We start from the raw sequence: 6,000 nt of genomic DNA, 5'->3' as shown, positions 1-6,000 counted from the left end.
AATGGCACAGACAAGTAATCCTAACATTTGGGAGGTTGAAGCAGTAAGATTGGATATCTCCTGAGAGGCACTGCCAGAGCCTGACAAATACAGAGGTGGATGCTTGCAGGCAACCACTAGACTGAGCATGGGGTCCCCAATGTAGGAGTTAGAGAAAGAACTAAAATAGCTGAAGGAGTTTGCAACTGCATAAGAAGAACAGGAATATCAACCAACCAGAACCCCCAGAGCTCTCAGGGATTAAACCACCAACCAAGGAGTATACATGGATGGACACACAGCTCCAGATGCATATGTAGCAGAGGGAGAAGAGGACCCTGTTCCTGTGAAGGCTTGATGGGCAGTGTAGAGGAATTCAAGGGCAAGGAGGTGGGAGTGGGTGGGTGGGTTAAGGAACACCCTCATAGTAGGGGGAGAGGGGATGGGATAGGGAGTTTTGGCGGGGGGCGGGGGGACTGGGAAAGGGGATTACATTTGAAATGTAAATAAAGAAAATATCCAATAAAAATAAAATAAAACAAAACTTTCACAGGAAAAAAAAAAAGAAGTTCAAGGTTATCTACAGTTCAATTGCTAGACTGCAATACAAAAGATTCTGTCTCAAAAGTCACAGACCATATGTGGTTTAACAAGAAGGAAGGCCAAAGTGTGAATGCTTCAAACCAACTTAGAAGGGGGAAGAAAATAATCATGGGAGACAGAGGGAGGGACCTGGGTGGGAGAGTGGAGGGGGAGGGAAAAAAAGGGCTGGGGCAGGACCAGGTATAGGAAGAGACAGAAGTCCAGAGGGCCAAGAGAATGAATAGAAATAAGTAGCAGTGGGGGTGGGGGAGAAGGGGACTTGGAGAATAACTAAAAGGTCCCAGATGTTAGGAATGTGAGAAGCTCCCAGGAACCAGTGGGGATGACATTAACCAAAATGCCCAACAGCAGGGAGATAGAACCTGAAGCGACCACCTACAGTTCAGGGATGGGACCACCCACCCACCTAAAAAATTTTTACCCAGAATTGTGTCTGTCTAAAGAAAATGCTGGGGACTAAAAATAGAGCAGAGACTGAAGAAAGAACATCCACAGACTGCCCTACCATGCGATTCATTCCATCCACAGACATCAAACTCGGAACTCTTGCTGATGCCAAGATGTGCTTGCAGATAGGAGCTTGGAAAGGTTGTCCTGTGAGAGGCTCTGTCAGCATCTAAGACAGATGCAAATACTCACAGCCAACCATTGGGCTGAGACAAGATACTCCTGTGAAAGAGTTAGGGGAAGGACTGAAGAAGCTGAAGGAGGCTGCAACCAAGTAGGAAGAACAATATTTACCGGATCCATCAGAGATTCCCAGGGACTAAAAGCACCAACCAAAGAGTATACATGGGACAGACCATGGTTCCCACTACATATGTAACAGAGGACAGCCTTATCTGGCATCAGTGATAGGGGAGGCACTTGGTCCTGTGGAGGCTTGATTCCCCAGAAAAGTGGGATGCTAGAGGGTGAGGCAGGAGTGTGAGGGTGGGGAAACACCATCATAGAGGCAAGGGGGAGAGCCATGGGGTGGGGAACTCAAGGAGGGAGGAAAGGGAAAGGGGGATAACATTTGAAATAAAATGATTAATTAAAAAAAAACTTTAACAAAATCAAAAAGGACCCCCCCACACACATAAACAAAAACAATCAAACAGGCAAACAAAGAAAAGTGGAGACAATTCACTGTACCATTAAACGAATCAATGGACTGACTAGTTACTAACAAGTTTCTCTCCATATACTATCCCAAGGTCAGTGCTCCCTTGATAGAAAGTGCTCCTATTTCCACTTGTCACAGTAGCCACAGGCTGTAATAAAGTCAGCCAGAGGATAAATTCTGGCAATAAACCTCATTTTCTCTAGACGAATTCAGCAGCTCCAGATGATGTTCCTATATGGCTTCATATTCCTTCCTATGGTCCAATGTTTTAACACCATCACTTGACTGCTGCACCTTTGTGCAGCCCCACTACTGAGAAAGACAGACATAAATAGCACTGTGGTGTTCTCGTTCCACTTTCCCAAATTCAGGATTATCACAGTCCACTCTTATGCTTCAAGTTCTAACAATGACAGACAGTTTGTCTCTGTCTGCCTTTCTATGACTGTCTTTGACTGTTTTTCTGCCTCTTCCTTTCTGCTCTAACACACACACACACCACCACCACCACCACCACCACCACCACCACCACCACATCACACAAATTATAATCATATATGCTAAACTGACACTCCTCGTCTTCCTGATGTACCTCCTGAGTTCTGGTATAACAGCTGCATTCTGAACTATGGAGCTTACCAAGAATTACATTTATATCTGCATCTGAAGCTTTAAACAGCTCCATCTTTTACCATCCTTTCCTTGTCACAGACTGAAGTTATGGGGTCATCATTTTCTAGCATCTTCCTATCTAGAGAAATGGATCATGTACTTCATCATAGTATTGAGGATATTGTAAAATGCTCATTGTGCTGGGCAGTGGTGGCTCATGCCTTTAATCCCAGCACTTGGGAGGCAGAGGCAGGCGGATTTCTAAGTTCAAGGCCAGCCTGGTCTACAGAGTGAGTTTCAGGACAGCCAGGGCTACACAGAGAAACCCTGTCTTGAAAAAACAAAAACAAAAACAAAACAAAACAAAAATACTCATTGAAACTTAATGTGATGTTTTTCTTTTCTTACAGTGGTTTTTCAACATCAAAGTTCTTCTTTAGGGATAAACCCCCAAAATTCCTTTTCTAGAATTCAGAAAATCAAAATTTCATCACTGAATTTGGCTTTCAGTAATGTAAGTTATTTAACTTTGTACTAGTTACTCTTAATTTACAGTGGCTATTTCTTGAGTGACTCATTAACTATCACTTCTTTGTTTTATAAGTAATTAAGTAAACCCAGAACTTGTAATAGCTTTTTAATGGATTTTGGTAACAGGGTAAGGTAAATAAAATAGAAAGTAAAATAACCAAGGCTTAAGTGAATGTTTCGTGTCTGATAGTCTGGAGGGTTTGGGGCATATTTCCCGTGTGCTAATGAGGTCTCCCTTAGCATTCACATGTAAATCAAGACATTGATATTGCTTGTAGCATGAGCTACACTTACAGCATGTATCTCAGCCACACTTAAAATGAAAAGAAAAGAGAAAGAAAGTGAAAAATAAATGCAACTAATTGGTGGAGTCCTTTATATCCAAGAGTAAGAAACAGAAATTGGAAAGTTTCCTTCCTAAAACTAACTTCTCCCAAATCTCCAGTGTGCCCCTTTGCTTGGTTTTATATGGAGTAACTACAGATACAGCAGTATATGTAGAAGCAGAAGTGAAATCAAGGCTTAGGTATTCTGAGTAAATTTCTCTCCTCTGCATGAGTGAAAAAGAACAGACTGCAACAGGGTAAGAGCATCGTAAATAACTTTAAGTGTGCAATAGCACATAACATTGATTTGAATGACCTGGTAACTTGGCATTAACCCAAGCAATCATTCCCTAAGCAGGATTTATAGCCTGTATTGTCAAAAAAAAAAAAAAAGCAGTCCAAATAAACATTTAGATGTTACACTTCTCAATTAAAAAAAGACCTCTGGATTATTCTGCTATAAAAACAAAAACAAAAACAAAAAACCAAAACAAAAAACCCAAACAACAACAACAACAAAAACAACCCTCCCTCTTTTTTTCTGTAAAGTTAGTAATTTCTAATGGTATTAGGAAATAATTTATCTTTCCTGTTTACTTAACTATTTGGTTGACTCTGAAAGTATCTGTGTAGACTTATTCGTAAACTCTCTGAGAGCTATATTACACATTTATGATAACAAATATCAAAAACATCAAAAAGATCAAACACCAAAAACCTCCATATCTATCTTCAAACAGAGATAGCACTCATGTTCATCTAAAATAATTCCTAGGGTTTAAATGAAGCTGTCAAAGCAATTAAAATTGTTTAGTGTTTTCTCCTACCCTTTCATTCTGGGTTAAGTGGCAAGACTCAGATTCACGTTTAAAACATAAAACAAAGAAACAGACAAAAAATCCCCACATGTTAATTTCATATTATCTGGATAAATGCCAAGGAGCACATCCGGGTTAGTGATGAGCCCTCATGTAAGGGCTTCAGAGCATATGGTTTCATTCCACTTGACATTACAGTTTGGGACTATAAACAGTTTGTCAGTCACAAAAGCTTGCCAATTTGACCTTGTTAGATTTTTCTTTTCATTTTGTAACAACGTATCTCAACAATGTGAGGTGTAATCTTAGCTTTAATTTAGGTCATGCAGATACCAGTCAAGGGCTAATATAAACTTTTTATTTGCTGCATGTACCCCTTAGTGAAACATTCAGCTAAGGTATAAACTTAAGTCTATACAAGTTTTATTGATTTAAGAAAGAGGCAAAGAATTCTGGATTCTACCCAGTGGGTTTTATTTTTAATCAGTCTCCTGACTTTTCTCTGAAAAGTATCACACAAGCTAGACACATTTATGTCTTTTTCCATTGTATTGTGTTAATTGTGACTAAGTAAACTTAGGTCTTTCTTCAATATTTATTCTTTGCCAGGGATTAGATATATTCTATCATCAGGAGAGCGAAAGGGGAAATTTGGTAGTGTAGAACAGAGGATGAAAAGCATGGAAACTCATTAGGCAAAGAGATTATTCTGTCATCACAAACGTCTTTCATTGTCTCAGTAATCCTCCAATTGCTGGACCCTAAGTAGACACAGTTTAATAAATAGATTTTAACTTATGCTAGAGACTAGAGAAAATGAAGAAATTCCCATGGAAAGAAAGGCAAAGAAGTCAAACTGGGCACTGCCATAGAGGAGAGTGTGAATCCTACTCAGAGACTGAAAGTGAAGGCAACCCAGAGATGTAAGATGTTAGCCCAAACTCCAGACTGTCCAGATGCTTACTGTACAGAAATATTTCAGTTTGAGGAGCACTTGGCAAAGAATAGAATGATTAAAAATGGATCACACTACTCTTTTGGCTCATCAATAAAAGGAAACATTCTAAGGTGAGCATAAGATATCTTGCAACCACTTGAAAGTCAGCAAAAAAATTTAAACTGTAGAATAAAAACCATCACGTAGCTATGATGTTCTTATCAAAGTTTAAATATAGTGAAAAAGAATACTGGTGGGAGTTTCCTTGGAGACCTTGACTCTGTACTAGAAATGTGTTTGGGCTCCCAAGAAAGTTACAAGGTAATCCAAAGTATCTTAATGAAGAAAATATTTTACTTCTGAAGAAGGGTAAGAGTGTTAGCCACATCAAAATAAGTAGGCAAATACACTAAGGGTATCACTGGGTTTTGATTCCTAGGACAGGAAGGTCACTCTAAGTCCCTACAGCTCAGCTGCACATTCAGAATAGTATAGCTGATAAGCAAAGTGTAACTGTTCAAATGAGGATGCTGCCTTAAGCACATATTTTGGTTTCAAGAAATTATGACCTTGGAGAAATTTCAATTTCTGCCAAGCAACTTTAATTTTTTTAATAAGTTTTGTCTCAGCTAACACTTCAATAGAAAAAGACAGTAGGAAATGATGTCAGGATCAACTGGTGTCAAGGACACAAAATGACTTTACAGAGTTTATAAAATGTCACCAGATTGTACCTAGAATATATCATATCTTTCTGCACCCAAATGGGACATGCAATGTGACTTCAATTTTAATAAGAAAGGGCTGGAGGCTATTTCACTGCACATTAAGGGCTCAGGATAGAATATACCTGGAAAGAGCTGCTGTGTTTCAAGTCAAAGATGAGGGGAAATGGACATAGAGCTACCAAAGAACAGTATACAGAATAGTAGGAATGGAAAGGTAGAATGGCTGTCTAATGATAAGCTAAGACATTCAAAGTTTAGTAGGAGGAAAGCATGGAGAGATCACTATGGTTATTTGAGGGTTAGTTTCATAGTGGTCATTTTTGAGACACTAACCTGCTCGCACTGGAGAAAGTGCACC

Source organism: Mus caroli, unplaced genomic scaffold (genome assembly GCF_978045245.1).
Source record: "Mus caroli unplaced genomic scaffold, Mus_caroli_1 scaffold_6, whole genome shotgun sequence".
NCBI classification, from domain to species: Eukaryota; Metazoa; Chordata; class Mammalia; order Rodentia; family Muridae; genus Mus; species Mus caroli.
This window is presented reverse-complemented; position numbering follows the sequence as displayed.